General features: G+C 40.8%; 1 protein-coding gene and 1 pseudogene across 2 annotated transcripts in view; both read left to right on the top strand.

The window, feature by feature from the left end:
• Positions 1-20,570, top strand: part of NELL1 (neural EGFL like 1) — a 734,878-nt gene that overhangs the window by 492,783 nt on the left and 221,525 nt on the right. The gene's annotated exons all lie outside the window — the stretch shown is intronic.
• On the top strand, positions 2,797-3,954 carry LOC119061553 (isocitrate dehydrogenase [NAD] subunit gamma, mitochondrial-like; annotated as a pseudogene).

Consider the following 20,570-nt stretch of genomic DNA (forward strand, 5'->3'; position numbering starts at 1 on the left):
TCCTATTTGTTTCTTATGCCTAAAAAAAATATCTAGGGCCTTAGGCTGAAGCCTTGAGCCTGAAAACAAGCGAACAAACCATAATTAACAAAAATCTATATAATGACTTTTTGAGTATGACTGAGGATCCTTCATGCTAATACAGCTTTCTACTTTTCTACCTGTCATAACGTCCTCTCACATCACATCACATGAGGCAAAAATGTGGGGTAATTAAAAATACTTAAAATTTAAAAAGAAGACCAAGAAGTTCACCTGGTACCAGTCAGACTGATATGTCAAAATTAAACAGAACTGGTGGAAACCCAGAGGTATTGACAATAGGGTGCACTGAGATTCAAGGGCCGGATCTTGATGCCCAACATTGATTATGGGAGCAACAAGGAAACAAAACACATGCTGCCCAGTGGCTTTCAGAAGTTCCTGGTCCACAACCTCAAGGAGCTTAATGTGCTGCTGATATGCAATGAACCTTACTGTGCTGTGATTGCTCACAACTCACCTCAAAGAACCAAAAAGCCCTTGTGGACAGAGCAGCCCAGCTGGCCACCAGGGTCACCAATCCCAATGCCGGCTGCACAGTGAAGACAATGAATAGACAGCTTGTGTACCTATCACATTTTTGTACATTAGCATCCCCCAGAACAAAATACTGAGGTATAAATCAAACTATATGTTGATCTACATGAGGAAAAGCACAAAACTTTGATGAACTAGTTCAAGGAAGAACTGAATAAATTGAGAGATTTTCCATATTTATGGATAGGAAGACTTAATATATTCAAGCTAGCAATTCTTCCTAACTTGATCTATATGTTCAATGTAAACTTAACCAAAATCCCAGCAGTCACTTGGTGGATATTGACAAAGTTTCCAGAGTTTATATGGAGAGGCAAAAGACCCCAAATAGCCAAAACAATATTGAAGAAGCACAAAGCTGAAGGACTGACATACTCGACCTCAAGACTTACTATATAAAGCTGTAGTAACCAGGACAGTGGTATTGGCAGAAAAACAGATGACTAAAGAAAGAGATGGCAAGAAAGAGAGCCCAGAAACAGACCTGCATAAATAGTCACCTGATCTTTGGCAAAGGTACCACAATGGAGCAAAGATAGACTTTTCAACAAATGGAGCTGGAACATCTGGGCACCCACATGCAAAAAAAAAATTGCAGACCTTAAACCCTTCACAAAAATTAACTCAAAATGGATTACAGACTTAACATGTAAGATGCAAAACCATCAAACTTCTAGAAGAAAACAGGAGAAAATCTAGATGACTCCGGGTATGGCAATGACTTTTTAGATACAACTCTAAAGGCAGGACCCATGAAAGAAATAATTCAGAGGCTAGACTTCATTAGAATGAAAAACAACTCTGCAAAAATACAATAGCAAGACAATGGGAAGGCAAGCCAGAGTTGAGGGATACTATTTGTAAAAGACACACCTGATTAAGGACTGTTATCCAAAATGTACAAAGAACTCTTATAACTCAACCATAAGAAAGCATTCTGATTAAAAATGGGCCAAAAACCTTAACAGATACCTCATCAAAGAATATACAGATGATAAGCACATGAAAAGATGCTTCACATCATTTGTCATCAGGGAAATGTAAATTCCAACAGCTAGATACCACTACATGCCTAGGAAATGGCCCAACTCTGGAACACTGACAACACCAAATGTTAGGGGGATACAAAACAATGGGAACTGTCATTCATTTCTGGTGGTAATGCAAAATGGTACAGCCACTTGGGAAGACAGTGTAGCAATTTGACAAAACTCAGTCATTACTTCACCATAGGACCCAGCAGTTGTGCTCCTTGTCATTTACCCAGATGACTTGAAAACATATGTCCTCACAAAGCCTGCACATGGGTGTTGATAGAAGCTTTATTCATAATTGTAAAACTTGGGAACAAGCAAGACGTCCTTCACTGGGTGAGTGGAGAAACAGCGGTATATCTAGACAGTGGAATATATTATTCGGTCCTCAAAAGAAATGAGCTATCAAATCATGAAAAGACATGGAAGAAACCAAACTGCCTATTACCAAATCCAATGTGAATACCAAAGAAGCCAATCTGAAAAGGCTACAGTAGTATATGATTCCAATTATATGAAATTCTGGGAAATGCAAAACTGTGGAGACACTAGAATGATCAGAGGTTACCAGGAGTTACAGGAGAGAGAGAGATGATAGGCAAAGCTATGAGGATTTTTAGTCTGTAAAACTACTCTGTACGATACTATAATGACAGATCCATGCCATTAGAATTTGTCCAAATTCAATGTTCAATGCCAAGAGTGAACCCCCACTGTAAACTATGGATGTTCAGTGATAATGATATGTAAATATAGGCTCATCAGCTGGAACAAATGTGCCACTCTGGGGGAGAATTTCGACAGTGAAGGAGGTCATGCCTTTGTCAGGGCCGGGGCTGTACAGGAACTCTGTGTACCTGCTGTTCAGTTTTGGTGTGAACCTAAAACTGCTCTAAAACACAAGCATAAAGTTAGTTTGTAAAAGTATGTCATACAGAGCTTAGCACTTTGAATGTACCTAATGAATTATTATTCAATTCCAAAATAGTTATTACTGTGTAACACATCACCTTTCTTGACTAGCTCTCTGTCTCTCGCACTGCAATAGAATGTCTTTCCAAAATAAAACACAGGGTAGAAGAGGCAATTGTGACCAAGGCAAGAATTAATGGATTTAGGATTTCACCAAAAGAAGCCAATTCAACACAAGAGCAAGAGCACAAATTAAATTCATCTTCAGTAAATGATCATGGCAGTGAAGATGCTACCAGCTGCCAGTTGCGTTAGGCAGGCCATGTGCCAACCTACAGCTCGGGACCATTCCTGGGAGATTTTACTTGGCCATAACCTTGCAGAGGAGCTTCTTGTTTCAGTGCAATATTCCTCCATCCACCAAGTATGGTGGGTGGCACACTGTGACCATGACCCCTAGTGATGGCATCGGGCCTGAGCTTACACTGCGTGTTGACTATGTTCAGGTATGTGTGCCTGTGGACTTTAAGGAGGTGACCATTCATTCCACTTCCTGTGATGAGGACGTTCATGATGCCGTCTTGTTAGTCCATTGAAATCATGTGGCCTTGGAGGGCAACATTGAAACTGACCATAACCTGCCACCATGTCACAAGTCCTGCAACATGTTTCACACTGCCCTCAGTCTCTATGTTAATGTCACCTATTTTAAGTGTCTTCCAGGTGTGGAGACCCAGTACAAGTACATGGGCATCTTTATTGTCAGGGAAAACACAGACGGTGAATACAGCGACCTGGAGTACAAGAGCAGGAAGGGAGTAATAGAGGCCCTAAAGATCATTATGGAGGCCAGGTCTTTGAGCATTGCCAAATATGCCTTCCAGCTGGCCCAGGAGAAGGGGCACGAGAAAGTGACCACTGTGCACAGGGCCAACATCTTGAAACTGGGAGATGGCGTCTACCTCCAGTCTGTAGGGAGGCGGCATCCCACTGTCTTCTGATCACCTCTGAAGCCATGATTGTGGATAACACCACCATGCAGCTGGAATCCCAGCCCCAGCAGTTTGATGTCATGGTGATGCCCAATCTTTATGGTAACACTGTCAATATCTGCAAAGGGTTTGTTGTAGGGGGTGCAGGCCTCATGCCTGGTGCCAACTATAGAACCATACATGCAGTGCTTGAAACAGCTGCATTGCAGTCGGGCATGAGCATAGCCAGTGAGAATGTGGCCGACCCTTCTGCTATGCTGCTGGCGGGCTGTATCATGCTGCATTACCTCCAGCTCCTCTCCTATGCCACCTCCATTGGCTCTGCAGTCCTGACATGTGCGGAGAACAAAGGTGTCTGTACTCCAGACATTGGAGGCCAGGGTACCACATCGTGTGTCATTAATCATATCATCAACCACATTAGGAAGTTCAATTAAATGGACAGTGTCTTGGAGGCTGAGCTGTCCAAGACCATTCTGACCCACTGTTACCTCACTCTACCATATCAGAAACCCCCACTGGCTTGGCGAGTATGGGCTCTGGAACAAATTGGCTTCTGCCTCAACTCAGCGAATAAAATGCCATAAATGCCATTGCTTGTTTAAATTTGCCAACCTATTGCATTGCATATTTATTGGGAAATTCTTCTCTACTTTAATCCGCCATTCATACTTTTCTATGATATGATACATTAAATAAATCGGAGCTGTTTGGAGAGTCTTGGGGCTTTCCGAAAACTCAGCATATATATTTTCTCTTTATTTGTGTTATTAAAATTCAGGGAACCAGCCTATAGTGAAGTCTGATTTCTCTCTAGAGGCTATTAATAAGCTAATTAGTGTGATAAAATTTGCCTACAAAATATACATGGTAACCTCAGTAATAAATAAGGTATAATAGAGCTGAACTAGTGCAGAGTGAATCCACTACCCCCTAGAGATCCCATTTTGCATCCCATGGTCTGGTTTATGTCAGGAAAGTATTTTTGCTTGTGTAATTTCTCACGCATGGAGTCCCTGGATATGGCAGCTGTCCTGGAAGTGGATTCTTAAATTCCTTCTAGGTGGGCTTGAGAGTCTACAGGTCAAATCCCTGGTTAACAGCTACTGGGCCCACGATTTTCTGATGTACGAATAGAACCATGGGCTGTAAACTCCCTGCTTAATGCTTCACAGTATTTTATGGTTTACTCTCTTTTAATCTGTCTTTCAAAGAAAGAGTGTACATAAGAAAAATGAAACACACTGAGCTAATTTACACATTAAGTGTCATCTTACTGTATTTTATTTACTGTATTTTTAAGGTCATAGTTGAGAAACCCACAAAAATGATAATTTTATTAGCACTTGGAAATTGTTATTACTCAAGTAGAAAGTAAAAACAATGATTATAAAAACTTAGAGGAGTTTCATGAGCAGGGATGGCCTGCAGACTAAAGTGAGGTTGAGCAAAACTGAATCCTTAGTATTTCAGAAACCTTTGTGCCTCAGCTATGGTCTTTGGACACTGCCATGGTGCATGGACCACAAGTTAGACATTGAACTGAGACCTCAGTCCCTTACGGTTTCCAAAAGACTCTGGCTTATCCTGTTACCTTGATCTCACCTGTCCTCATTATGTATCCTCAAAGTCAGGGCCAGGGTTTAGAAAACTAAAAGCTAATAATTGAGGATTTAGTTTGAGGAGGAAATGACTACTGCAACCCTATCTAGTTTTTCTTGTAGAAAACAGTAAGTAGGGATGAGTCCATATTAAACTAATCACTGTGTTCTCTTTATTGGATGCTAGACATGGTGTCCTTGGCCAGAGCTGCTACTGGCACCTGTGGGACCTTCCTCTGGGTAGACCTAGACCTGCACCAGAGTCATGGTTTGATGAGGGAGCAAGGGGTGCAGTTTGGCTTGAAGTTCCCCCACCTCCAAAGCTGCATGAACCCATGCTACCTTAGTCTATACCACCTACTCTGTACCCTTTTTTTCTTATGTGTGGCTAGTGGAATTTATTCATGGCATAGCCAGCCCAGCTGCAAACAGTAGCCCAGCTCTTGGCTTCTGTCTGACGATGGAAGCTATGCTGGTTGGTGCATTTGAGCTGAATTTCCCCTCTCTGTTAAAGGTGGCTGTCTCCAGAATCTCCCCACAGTTCTTGGACCAGGCAGCTGTGATGAAATGTAGTATACCATTGTGGAATTTTCCACGTATCAGTGTTAGATTTTTCTCACTTAACTATGAGCATCTCTATGGCCAATACCACATGTTCTTTTTCTTGTCTGCTGTAGCCCATAGGATTGTGACTGGTATATGTAGAGTGAGATAATAACTTTACCTACCTCCTGAGGCCCTTGGCACGACTGAGTGAGAAAATGCGCCCGAAACTGGCAGCACCATGCCTGTCACGTGTTAAGTGCATGGTGCATGTTAGAAATTATTATATGAATTATCCATTGCGTGCCATTCTAAAATCAAATTCGGAATTATAGTAAATTCACTACTGTCTTTGGAAGTTAGTGGATAAGTTGCTTCCTTGACTGTTATTATGGGTTTGTAACTGACTTAACTAGAGGGCGAATCGTATTTGCTGATTCATCAAGTCCCTTTATCTCCTTTTGGTTTCTTGAATCCAGTCACTTCTCTCCTTCCTCACAGACACCTCCTTTCTCATTCGCCTTTCTCATCACGGGTAACTTCCTAAATTCTGTTACTTCTAACTTGTGTTCTGCCTATAACTTAGCCTCCTGAAGTCTGTTTTTCTACAATGCATTCAGTGTGAGCTTTCAGAAAGGAAAATAGGGTCATGGAGCTTCCTCACTTAAAGCCTCTTACTCAGCGGAAAGTCCACTGAGCACAGCATGAAAGGCGCCCCTGTGTTCTGACCTCTGCTTTCTTCTCCAGGTCCCCCTTTTCTATCCCTTCTCCCCACCCCAATACCAACCCAGTGGGGTGCCTCAGAGGGGGCTGAGTTCATTGTTAAGAGTTCTCTACTCTTTCTAATTCAGGCCTTTGCACGCGGCCTTGGTTTCTCTCCCCTTCAGGAAATGATCTCATCCTAGAGGCCTAAACTGAATCATCCCCACCTTTGGGAAGCCTTCCTTGACCAACTCTCCCCCTGTTCCCTGCTGGGATTGAGGGGAGTCACTCTCCCAGTCCCCCCAGACACCCCTATATAACCTGCCTGGGGTTTATCTCTCTGGGTGTCCTTACAGGCTTTCTTTCTCCCTCACCTCACTGCGTAGTGCATTCCTGGGCCATAGGAATGACTGAGTCAGCATCAGCACCCAGGACAGGGATGAGCTCTGAGAGTATGTGTGAAAAGCAGATAAGGAGGAAGGTGACAAGGAAGGAAGAATGGTCTGGATTCGCAGCTGGGAGTGGGGGACTGGAAGAACTTAGCTATTGCAAAACACTCCTGTCAGGCTTCAGTCAGTGAACTTTCTTTACAAGCTCGTTCCTCTTAAACAACCCTAAAGCCCTCAAGGCAGCAAAACAGGTGGTTGGTAGGCTGCCTTTGTTTCCTGAATTTTTTTCTTATTTTTCCTTTTTATTGAATTTATTGGGAGGACAGTGGTTAACAAAATTATACAGCTTTCAGGTGCACGATTCTACAACGCATCATCTGAACACTGTATTGTGTGCTCTCCACCCCAAGTCAAGTCTCCTTCCATCACCATTTATCCTCCCATACCCTCCTCCACTTCCCCCCACCCCCTCCTGAGAAGATTTCTGTACTACATTTATTATTGGATGTTATCAGTTTACTCTGCTTTGTTTAAAGTCCTGATGTTATAAACCACCTGATTTTTCTCTGAATTACCTCCTCCTCATTGTGGCTCTGTCTTAGTTCACAGCCTCACAGATCACACACTCACTCAGGTTGCATGGCTGACATTTGTCTTCTATGGCATTTGTCATAGAAGAGCCCAGCTCTTCTATGTAGGAGCTCTGTGACATTGGATAAATGGTTTAAGCTCTCTTTATACCATTTGTAAAATACCATTTGTAAAATACCATATAAAGTGTGTTCATCTGTAAAATAAAGGTAAACACTTACCTTCCATTTAATTGTGAAAATTAAATAAGGTTGCTTTAGTAGTCTGTCTGCATAAGAAACTACTTCAAAGCTTAGTGGCTTAACACAAGTGATTATTGTCAAGGCCAGATAGCACATGTCTGAGCAGTGTACTTTCTCGAGGACTGTTAAAGGGGGTATCTAACTGACCTCAAGTTCTGACGTGAGGAAAGATTATTACAACGTTGGACGGCTAGACAGTATCAGTCTTTAAATATCTCTACTCACCATCATCTTCCACTTTCCTCCAGGGCTGGGATGCAAACTCCTGTTAGGGGACAGCTCTCAGTTTTGGGGAGAACATGAATCTGTTTCAAAGGCCCTTGGGGAAGATCCCTGTCAGAACTGAGGACAGGAAACATGTTTTCCACCATGAATCTACACCATCCATTGATAATTTCCCACCTTGTCTTGGCTACTAAGAAATGCAGAAAAAAGCCTGGAACATTTCTTCCTCTATGAAATTGTCTCTTATTTTCTATATTGTTACTTAATTTTAATTTATTTTGATTTATTCCACTTTCTTTTTTTAAAGATTTTATTTTATTTATTTACTTTTAAGAGAGAAGGAATGGAGAGAGAAAGAGAGGGAGAGAAACAACAACCTATGGTTGCCTCTCATGCATCCCCTACTGGGGACCTGGCCTGCAACCCAGGCATGTGCCCTGCCTGGGAATCGAACCAGTGTCCCCTTAGTTCACAGGCTGTGCTCAATCCACTGAGCTACACCAGCCAGGGCTATTCCACTTTCTTATATTCTGCTTTACTACGAGCCACGTAAGTTAAACAGAAAAGGAAAAACTGGGCTCTTCACATATACATTCTTTTTCTTCATTCCAGCCCATTTTCAACATAGCTGCTTCTCAGAATTTTGGGCAACCCCTATAGTCCAGGATGAGACAGGCAGAACATGCAAATAAATTAGACTATTTGGTGCCTGAACGCAGCATCAGAGATTGAAGAGAAATGACATTTCAAAAAATGGAAAATCAAATAGTCAAACTTTTTGTAGTAATGGCAGACAAAAAAAGACAAGACTTAGAAGAGAAACGATGTGTTATTGAAGCAAGAGAATAACTAAAATAATGGTATAAAGTGAAAAAAAGCAATGCTGACTTTTGAAAGTAGGAGGAGACTTTTGAAGAAATTGATCTGGTTCTGGGTCATTACAGACATCACTAAACACTGATAGTATGAATAAAGGCTCTGCTGGGAATATGCAAAATGCCTGCTGGAAGCTGGTTAGAGGGCTAGATGTTTTTTGAAGGGAGGCACTTGGTTCTGGAGTTTCCCCCACAGCTTGCACAGCACGGATTTCAATACAGTAAAGTATTCTTCACACCAAAACGAATTTGCTTGTGCTGTTGTGGGAAGCTAGATGTATTACATTTGTGATTGCTCCAAGACATACAAGTAAAAGAGAAAAGAGACATATTTCAAATAGTGAAAAAAATGGCTCAAGTTCACAAAAGCAATTAAAAAAATTGGAATGCCTTGTACTGATTTTGCACATGATTAAAAATGAACAGCCTGAGTAAAAGCAGTGTCTACTGAGGAAGACTCTAGTTTGACTCTAGTCAGCATCTGGTTTGCTACAGTTAATACCAAATTTAGTTTGTGCAAAATAGATGTAAATGAATGAATGTTGCTACAAAGAGAGAGAAAAAATATATATCTAAATACAAGGTGATTCCCCCTCCCTTTGTATCCCACAGAGAAAAGGAATTACCTTAGATTCAAATCCTTATACATGGTCTCATATTATCAGGCATTCTCTTAGTTCTTTTATTTTGACCGAGGAGAAACTATTTGGAGGGGGAAAATGATATCAGCAATGCCATTTGGGGATTTTTTAATATAAATTATCTGGAGAGTAAATTTTTAAAAATCCCTCAATGAAGAATTAGTCACTCCTGGGAGAGCGTTCTCACAATTGCAAGTATTAAATATCGTTATATATATGCCTTTTAAAAATCACTTAATGAGATAGCTTAATTCTTTGGTCACACTTAGAGAAATGGGGAAACAAGAAGTCCTAATATTTGCAGTTGGATTCTTGCAACTTCACATGACATTTTCGATGAAAATATCAAACATAGAGTTAAAAATTGCTTTATTTTAGCAAATCTTAGACACATGGATAATGATAGCTTTGGAAAACTTTAGAGAAGTTGAAAAATGGCTCTGGATTGGGGAAGGCCTTGAAGTCAAGATTCATGACGAGATTAAACCACATTATTCCATGATATCATAGTAAAAGAAAAGTAATATTTCTAAATTAATCCATTATTTAATATGGCCGATTAAATAATATACTTAATAACTTGTACATAATAAGTGAATCCATAAATCAAACATTATACAGAGTTATCTATTCAATGTGTTCCTCAAAGTCATTCAACTTTGCCCAGAATATATTTCTTTCTTACTTTTTTTTAGACCTTATCATCAATAAATAGGGAATCACTCTCCATATTTGTGAGGTTGCTTATTTAGGCATTTATGTTATATTCTAAATGGAACATTTTGGGGAGACAGAAAGGAGATTTTGAAGTTTTTATGCATTAACATATAATAGCAAAGGAAGAAGTGGAGATCTCTGGGTATACAGGCAGTACTGTGGAAAGAAATGCAAATGAAATTGTATTTATTTAAGGCTACAGCACACTGAAGATACTTCATCGTTCAAATTGATAAAAGGTGTTACTTCTGCAAAAAGATATGGTATCAAAAATCAGCTTTACCTCAGGCCATCAAGAAAGATGTTGAGAGGCCTGACTTATAAATAACTTGTTTTCTCCAGGGTAAGAAAAGTCTCTGGGATTGATCCTTTCCAAGGTATTCATGTTGTGATGGAATAAGGGTTTTTTTAATCCCAATTTTAATTTTGCCAGCAGCAAGATACTTGTTTACGCAGTAACTTCATCTACTCCTTCATTCACTTACGTTTTCCACAGCGTTGCTTGTCTCCTTCCATTAAGTATTTTCTTTGAGCTGGCGCTAGCGCTGTGCAAGCCACTGAGGTTGCACCTCTAGGAATCTGTGCCCTTTCTCTCTAGGATCTCCTGGGGTTGAGGGAATCCACAGTCACTGGGTAATTATAGTGGAGTGTGATAAGTATTATAATGGCCACGTAAGCAGGTGCTATGAGAGCCCACAAGAGGGGGAACCGGAAAACTCCTCAAAAGAAGTTGTGTCTGTAGAGGGAGTGAATGAAAGGGGAGGGTGGAGAAGGGGGCAGGAGAACAGGAGGAGAGAGAAGGGCTGAGCAAAGACACTGACAGCTGGGGGAGCTGCCATCACCGCCACCATCTGCCCGTGACCTGATATTCAAAGCTGTTACTGCTCCCCCATCATTTCTTTTCTTGCCTATAGTTATCGTTGAGCTCATTTTACCTATGGAATCTTGCCATGATTATGTTTCTCTATGAGATTTTCAGAATTTAAGGTGAACATCTGAATCTTCTATGATTTTTTTTGCGGGGGGGTGTGGAATGATGAGTTTGCTATATTGATTAATTAACCTGATTAGATGCCTCTTCATAGCTGGCTCTAATTCTTGTGATTAGAAGATGTATTGTTTTTCTTGAGCTACCCACCCCAGTCGCTGCCTCTTCAAAGCCTATTCTCTTTCATCTTTCTCTCTGTCTGACTCTTGATGAGTGAGCAGGTTTCCTCACTTTGTTCTCTCCAGCTCACGTCTTATTTTAGCCATGTCTTCTCAATTCTTTCTTGGTGGAGAAAGAGATTTGCAGAAAGAGGACATTTTCCTTTCCTTTTTGCTGAGCGATCTACCTGCCCTGATACTACTTTGATCTCTTACTCCTTCTGGAAAAGGCCTTGGAGTTCATCTGAAACCTTAGGTATTCCCCTCCCCTTCCTTCCCTGATTCTGCTCCTTGATGGCCCAGAGAAGCTGTCCCTAGTCTCTGCCTGGGTCTGTCACACTTCTAGTCACCACTTCTGTGTGTTGGGGGCAGTGTGGGTGCCATCTAGACTTCCCCATGAGCAAACATTCACCACCTCTGTGTGCAACTAAATAAACAGAACTCAGTGGCGACGTTCTAATGAGAATGGCCCCATTACTCTTCTGTCTGATATACGCATCATCTTTTTTCAAGATGCAGACTTTCTACAAAAGAGATGGTCATTCTCTCGATCCTCTTCTCTGGGGTTGTTTGGTATCTGTTTAGAACCATCCGTAAATGGGCAGCTGAAGCTTGACCGTGGTTATTGTTTTTATCTAGACCGACAGATGCTTTTCACAGTTTCTCGCTGAATTTCATGGGGAAAGAGCTTAAAATGCACAGGAGGAAGAAGTACTTCTTTCACAGGGTGCCCGCTGAGCAGATAACAGTTTATGGGAAGCCATCTATTTAAACACAAATAAACACGCCTTGGGATGCCAGGAGCCTATTTTCAGCTTTATTAAGCTATTTTCAGCTTTATTAAGAAATCCGTGTTTAATTTTTCCAAACGTCTCCAGTACTGTTCATTTTGCTTTTCTCTGTGTGTGGATCAATTAGAACCCTTGATGAGAATGCAGACTGTGTGGTGTTCTCCTCAAAGAAGCACGCTGCATTTGAAGAAGAGTAGAGAACCTGAAAGACTTCCAAGGGCCTTGTCATGAACTTGGACTTGACTGCCTCTTTACGAAGAAGCGTATTCCTGGTCAGATGTTGCCTGTGCCTCAGTCTGGGGAAATTTTCTCTGTTAGATATTCTTTTCCCTTTTAAAAAGTTTCTTGGACCTATACAGATTGGCCACCTGTTTTAAGTCAGACACTGCTCCATACCAGGGTTAGCAATTTGTGCGTGCTGGGAGAAGATAAGAGTCAGACAGTAAATACTTCATCAGTCGTGGGCTGTATGGTGTCTGACACAGCTATTTTAAAAACAATGGGAGCTATAGACAATAAATATACTGTGTTCTAATAAAACTTTCTGTATGGGCACTGAAAACTGTTTTCCTTTTTTTTTTCAACCATTAAAAAAACAGAAAAGCCATTCTGTGCTTGTGTACTGTACAAAAACAAGCCCGTAGACGTAATGTATAAACTCTTGCTCTCCATAAAGGGGCTGAAGTAATGAATGAGACAGAAGCCTTGGTTTTGTGTGACTTCATTTTGTAGGAGGGAAAAGAGAAAGCGAGCATGAAAACATACAAATAATGAATGTTGAGTCAAGTTCTAAGGGCTAGGAAGAATGAAGAAAACAAAAAATCAAAGTAAAACATTGGCAGGGTGACTAAGGGTAACTGCTGGTAGAAGGATGAGGGAGGTTTTACCAGATCCAGGAAGGCTTCTTCAAGGTGGCACTCGAGTTGATCTCCAAAGGATGCTGGGGAGACATGAAGATGTCTGGTGCAAATAGGAAGAAGAGCAAAAGCAAATCCCTGAGTCAGGATGCTCTGGTGTTCGAAGAAACGAGAGGGATGGTTCTGGCTGGAGAGGTCATTGCAAAGGGAAGGAAGAGGGAGGGCCGCCCAGTGAGAAAGGAATGCAGTGATTGGCCAGGTAGGACTCTGGATCAGAAGAAGGACTTTGGGATTTATTCATGTTTCAGTGCCAGACTGTAGGTAGGTTTAAAGCTGGAAGGTGATGGGAAATGGTTTAGGCCTGCGGGTGGGTCACGTTGGCTGCTGTGTGGATGATGAACTGTGGTGGGGAAGAAGAGCGGAGGCCAGGAGGGCAGCCAGGGCACTAACCCAAAATAGAGGCCTTTCCATGGACTCTCCTAACCCGCTTCTTAATGTGTGCATCTGGTAGGGGCTGTGGAGAAGGTGTGAAGTAGAGATAAAACATTCAGCTCAGACGACCAAATGAGATTTCCATCAATAACACTACCAAGAAATTAAAGTCATATTATAGAACCTCAGTAATGCTCACAGTGATAGCTATTTGTGGAGCACTTGCTAGGTGTGATATTGCTTCATTCAGTCCTCACAGCAATTTTGTGTCTTTATCTACTTTATAGATAAAGAAACTAAGATGCCAATAGGTCCCTCAATGGGCTAGAAGCCTCAAAACTGGTAGGTGGAAGACAGAGTCTAGGACCTGTGCTTCTTTGGCTCTTAAGCAGGGGATTTTCTCACATTTCAGTTATCCGTTACTGCACATCAAAATGTCATGGCTTGAAGCAGCTGTGATTTATTATTTCTCGCAATTTGGAGGTTGGCTGAGCTCAGTGACTGGTCCTTTTGCTCTCTGCATTGTTGACTGCAATTGTAGCAGGAGGCTGTAAACAGATGGGAGCTCATCAGGGCCTGGAATAGCCAGACGACCCCACTCCCATGGCTGGCAGCTGGTGCCATTTGGCTGGGGTGTCTCTGCTGTCCTGCCTATGACATCTCAGCCATCAGTAGGCTAGACAGGCTTTCTTTCTATGTGGCCCAAGAGGGAGCATTTCAGAGAGACAAGCCCCACAGTGCAAGGGCTTATCAAGCTCTGTTTGTATTAATAATTGCACTTGATGATGTCATTACCTTAGAGCAAGTCCCATAGCCAAGTTCAAAATTAAAGCGGAAAGAGACTCCATGTGGGAGGTGGTTTCATCCGGATCTACCAGTTTATATGATGTTGTTCTCATAGCTTCTGCCTTTACACAGAAATGTATGGGAACTGTTTTCTGTTTTGTAATACATCAGGACTCTTCTCAGCGACTGTGGATAAGCTAATGCACCAGATATGTGTTCATTCATGTGTTGACCGACACTGATTGGGCTCCTACTCTGCATGAAGCACTTGTGAAAAAGAATTGAATAAGATATGAGTGCTTCCCCCAAGGTGCTTAGCATCTAGAAGAAAATATTGTGCTACCAGATGAGTACCTAATATACAAATACAGTTTGGTAGATAAAATACATGCCTTAAGATATATTACAAATTGCTGGGTAATTCAAGAAAGATGTTCTTCTTATAAATTGTATACCTTTTTTCTGTTGCCTATGATTTTCTACATCATGAAAGAAATGGAAGCATTTATTTTTTCCAGAAAATTAGAGGGCTCTGTGGAAAATCTATTTTTCTCAAAGATAAACTTTGAAGAAGGAGGATTTTATCTTCTACTGCGACCTCCAGCTTTGTTGAATCTCTGGTTTAGGTCACTAAGGAGTATTGAGTTTTTTTCATCGAATCCTTCCTGGGGTCAGCTTCCTGTTTACACACACACACACACACACACACACACACATGCACAAAAGCCACAGGCATGAACAATTCCAATCCCCTCATCCTGTGTATGACAGATCTCTGAGCAATATAAAATTTTGCATGTAAATAGATGCTAATTTAATTTGAATGCGCTAGGACCTGCTGTTCATTGTCATAATACAGGTGTTTGGTATTCTAATGAGATTTAAAAATAAACAGAGAAAGCTACAATAGCATTTAACATGCTTAAAATATTTCTGACACTGTCTTAAATGCCTTCTATTTATTATTTCATTTTGCTGTCTGTGATGTAGGCACTTCAATGATCTCTATTTACTAGATAAGAAAGTTTTAGGTAAAAGAATTAACTTGCCCAAGACACAGACCCAGGGCTTGAACTCTGGTTCCTTTGATTCTCAAGCCCATTTACTTCATCTCTATGTAACACAGAAGCAGCAAGAGTGAGAATATTGGAATGGCTTCAGGAAACCTGAGTGGTCCTAAGGGCTGAACTAACGAGCTCTGTGATCTTGGACAAATCAACTTCTCTAGCTTGAAACAAAATGAACTCTGTTTTCTGAAGCAGAGTCATTTGTGATACATATTTCTGTGCTAAGTTAGAGCCTGCATTTCCTTCCCAGTTTATGTGGTATGCGCCACATTCCTTATCTCCATTACCCTGCTCTACTTTTCTTTTATTTTTTTTTACTTAGTACTTATCACCTAATGTTCTGTATCATCTACTTAGTTATTCTTTCTTGGTTGTTTTTCCTCTTGCCTTCTCTAGAATACAAGCTCCAGGGAGGGCAGGGATTGCGTTATGTTTGTCAAGTACTTCCCAGCACAAGGGAGGCCCCCAACAAATATACAGTGTACTTTTCTTTTAAGGGGTATGCAGTGGAAGATCGGAAGAGGCATTTAAGGATAAAGAATATGGTGTGAGAAGGGATAACAAGGTGTGTGGGGAGCAGTGAGGGACGAGGACAAGACTATAGGTGGGAGGCACAGTGTCTTCGGCACCGGGAGTCCAGACTTTATTTGTCAGATGACAGAAAGTCAGTCTGATCACCAAGCTCGTTAGGACGGCAAAATCCTAGTGGGGGCAATGGCTGTTTCTAAGAGCTATAACCCTTGAGGCTAAATTGTACGTGGAAGTGACATTTAACTTTCCGCGCAACTATATGGTCCATCTTGCCTGGGAAATGACAAAAGTGATCAAAGAAATAAGAAATGGTGTTATATTCTGAGCTCAGTGAGAAAAATGTGCAGATGCAGATGTGTTATTTCTTATTTATGGTAATTGAATTTCAAATTTAATATAGCAGGAAAAATCTGCTATGTAAAGGATTGTTACACTGTAAAAGACTTGAGAAACACATAGATTCTAGGGGCACTTAGAATATCATTTGATCCCAGATGGGTGACAAGCATAAATGCATCCAAATTAATCATAATTGCCATTCTAACAAGTAAAGTGCAGCAATGTGTTTATCAAAAGGATTCTTCCAAAAGATATGAAAGACTCTGATAAATGGCAGGGTGAAGACTCATGCCACAAAGCCACAGGGTGAACAGAGGCTGCCCAAATCCGTACACTGTGTGATGTAAATGATGTGTGTTACACTTACTGTAGACATTTCACCAAGCATTTTAAGAAAATAGCTGCATATTATTTGATGTCGAGCACTTGCGACCACCTACTTAGCCTTTTGTACACCTTTGAGTATTTCAGTTTCCAAATTTTCAAAATCATAACTAACGTTGCAGTGAATATCTGCATGCACCTTTTTTTCCGTATTACGAATTATTTTTCTAAAGAGACGGTTCTCACAGTGGAATTACTAGGTCAACGCATCTGCATTATTTTTGCATTAATTCTGTCTGCTAATTTGGTGAGTGGAAATTGGCACTTGTTAATGTTTCTTTTATTATTCTTAATACAATTGAGATTATATTTATTAGCTGGTTGCTTCTCTTCTCTAAAATACCTGCTTGTGCACTTGGACATTTTATCTATTGGAGCCTCGTGTTTTTCATTTGGATATCACCACAGAATTCTGTCTGTGCACAGGCCAAGTCTCACAGTCAGGCCAAATCGTCAATTTACTGAAACAATTAATCAATTCATTGGAACAGTTGGTCAATCTTCTGAGGTGATGGGTCATTTCATCTCTATGAGTGGATCAATTTAGCGAAGCATCTGCTGGAGTAAAGGTGCATGCAATAAATCATGTTAGAAAGTAAAGCTGAAAATCAAATCAGCAGCTGCACCGTTGAGTTCATGTCTTGCTCATGAGTTCACACGCACCCCCTTTCTGCTTCCTTTCAAAGTATCATAGTAAGGATGAAAAAAGTTCGGGAAACATCTGCTTCTCCATGGACACTAGGAGCCTCTACGTTCACTGCAGTGTGTCAGTGTTTTTATCTTCTTTCTAGTTGGATGTACTGAGAGTAATTGTCCCCTTGAAATTAACAGCCTCAATTCTCTCTTTTCAGTGACCCTTTGCCAGATGAAATTCTCATTGTCTTCATTTAATAAATGGGGAAGCTCATTTCCTCATTTATCATGGGTTGCGTTCTGCATTTGGAATCATGCCAGATCCAGAGATAAGGAGATGATGGAAACTATTTGAAATTATGAGTGCAAGGTGAAAGAGGTTATTTTTTCTACCTTACACTGTGGAATTTTTTTTTAATTTTAATTTTTATTAGCAGTGATATCTCCCTCAGATGTAATAGCATTTAGGGGCAATGGGAATCATAGTCAGCAGGGACAAAAATGGTCCAAGTGATTTTTGTCTTATCCCATGCCATGAATGGGAATCGACGCTTTAACTATAGGTCTGTTTTATGAAGAATTAGGGTGTTCACAGCATACCTTTTCCAATCTGTTCAGGCATGCAATTTGTGTAGGTTTTTGTTTGGATATTTGCTCTAAAAATAGACACTCTAACTTCATTATTGCTGTATTATTGTTTTGGTGGAATGAGCCTTGGTGGTCCTGCACCAGGGGACACTGTTTTGTGCTGGCAGGTGTGTGCTGCCAACATCAACAGCCCTTGGGCTAATTAAAATTTAACAGATGCCAGTATTCATGGCATTAGTAGGATTATACCTGATCTGTTATAGATGAACATATTCCAGTCATTTAACCCACTTGCTGCTAGCCCCAAATATATATGTGTGTGTGTGTGTGTGTGTGTGCGCGCGCGCGTGCGCACACACACACACACAGATGGGCAAAATTTTTTAATAGTTTTAAGTATGCAAAACACAGTTTTATTTATTAATTATTGTATAGTTATTTGTAGCAACTATAAATCTACTTTTGCTTGCCCCTATGTGTGTGTATATATATGTGTGTGCTTTTTCATAAAAGTAAATGAAAATAACAGGAAAATGGACAATTTCTTTCTTTTTTTAAAAGTTATTAAACACCCATACTTAGACACACACACATATTTACAGAAACACACACAAGAAAACACCTCCCCCAAAAGGGCAATAGCCAGTAATAAATGTACAATTGTTTTCGACTCGGCCAGGCATGGGTCCTTTCTAAGCTCTCCGTTCTGCACACCCAGCTATAGCTATGGTCCAGAGGTCTAACCACGTCCCTCGAAGTCCAGGCCAGGCCAGGAATACCGGTTGTGTACCCATGCAATGGTGAAGGCTGCTGACCCAGCTCCCGAGCGTTAATTCTCAGCCGAAAGCTAAAGACCGAAAGCCTTTTATATTCTTTCAAAGGAGAGGTCTAGCTGAACCTCTGCTTTAAGTGAGCAAATAGAAACACAGTTCATCAGCCTGGCAGGCAAAGAGCCCAAGATAAAATTTTATTTGGTAAGTGATGACACAAGGAAATCTTGATTCAGAATAAATTTTAAAAAATTACTCAGGGAGTATGGTTCTCTATTCTTATTTTACCTTGGAAGACTGAGGGCTGTTTGTCACAGATCAGAGCCAGACTGAACAAGAAGTTCTTGTGAAATCCAAAGCTAGGCATTACTAGGCACCTGTAAGAAACAGCCTGAGCCGAGGAAGACCAGACAGCTCTAGACGGGAACCTTGGCTTTGGCACTTACCACCAAGCCACTCTGAGCAAGTTACTCGAATGTTCAGAGTCTCGATGTCTTCATCCATAGAATAGGGACACAGCAGTAAAATACCTGGAGAGCTTGCTGCAAAGCTGAAAGGAGATATTACATGTCGAGGAGGGTATAGTGAGTATATCATGGTAGGAAGTTATTAAAGATAACAATGTTGATGGATATCTCGCCTGTGTTAAAGGAAGCCAACCAGATTTGAAAACCTCATTCCTGAGTAAAGGCACCAAGAAAGCAACCTGCTGCGAGTGAGGGCAAGTGTAGCCTCCCTAAGCCCCCGCTCTGAGCAGGCTGATAGCAGGTCCTCAGGGAGACCAGAGACCTGGAAGACTGGCCTGAATGAGTGAGCAAATGGAAACACAGTTCATCAGCCTGGCAGTCTTTACATATGAAAGACCTGCATCTCCTTTTTAGAGTTGGAAGAAATATGTTTGATGAGTATGTCAGTATAGAAATTTGATGGGAGCAGAACAGACTGTCTCTATATGGAATAATTGAGTGTTATTCGCTTACCTTAGAGTTGTGGTTCCATTTCCAAGATTATTAGGTCTTCTAGGAACAAAGCTGTTTTTAAAGGGACCATCAAGGTTTTTTTTTTCATTCCTCTAAAGTTCTATTCCTGTTTCTCCAATTCACTACCAATTCTTCAACTTTACTTTGAAGTTTATCTAGCAGTGGGGAATCATATCTTTATGACATTATCTTGTCATAGCATCACAAAGCACTGACATTATTTCTAACTATACACACAGGAAATGGTTTAATTTCCTCCTTGAATTGCTTAGGCATTGTGTGTCAAACACGGTCCTTCTTTACCCTTGCATAGGGTTGATGTCACATTATAGTATTTCAGCACAGGCTGGTGCTTTGGAAGCATGGCAGTCAAGCAGAGAATGGTGTTAACAGCTAGTGTGCAGGTTCAAAGGCCGGAAGGACTTCGAGGGTTGGAGTGGAAGAGGAGGAGGCTGATGAGGCAACAGGGCTGGATCCTGCAGAGCCCTGGGTGCACGTAGGTCATTTTCATCAGTATCAGAATAGCATCCATATGAAAGGTTTAATTCGTATACAATCTCGCATTCAAGTTGACTGAGCTTTCCTTTTGGACTTCAGTGTCCGGGCTGCAAGACACTGGGAAAGCAAGTGATGCCATAGCTTTATGAGCTGAAAATTAATCCATGTGTTTCAGGAACCAAATCTGTAGCTTTACTGGTTTCTCACATAGAGTTTAATGACTCTGAAGAAGCTTATTGATGCTATCAGGAAACCGATACATTTGTAAAAAGAAATGCATTATCCATGCTATAAAATTAAATGTTGCATTGCAAAGCAATATACTAAATATCTTTAGTCAATTTTTGTAAACTAAATGTTATAAAATTATATTGGAGCAAAAGAGGCAGCATAAATCCATGGGGAATGTATTTCTTCAAGAAGTTAATTTTGTTAGCCTGTATTGATAGGCAGGTTTTAATTACCTTTTTATGAAAGCATGTATTTTCTATGCTTGGGGAAAGATGTACATTCTTTTGCCTATTCTGTTGTTTAGCTTTGCTCATGTTGTCTAATCAGGGCTTTGAAGCTGTATGCATTTCAGGAACTATTCTTTCATATATTGGCATAAAACCAAATACATATTATTTATCTTTTTTACACAAGTATTAATAACATATCTCTGTACTGAAGATTCTGTCCCAAGAACCTCTAAAATAGGTCATATATGCCATCATGGTCATATA

This window comes from Artibeus jamaicensis, unplaced genomic scaffold (assembly GCF_021234435.1).
Source record: "Artibeus jamaicensis isolate MK-2021 breed Jamaican fruit bat unplaced genomic scaffold, CSHL_Jam_final contig_797, whole genome shotgun sequence".
In the NCBI taxonomy this organism is placed as follows: Eukaryota; Metazoa; Chordata; class Mammalia; order Chiroptera; family Phyllostomidae; genus Artibeus; species Artibeus jamaicensis.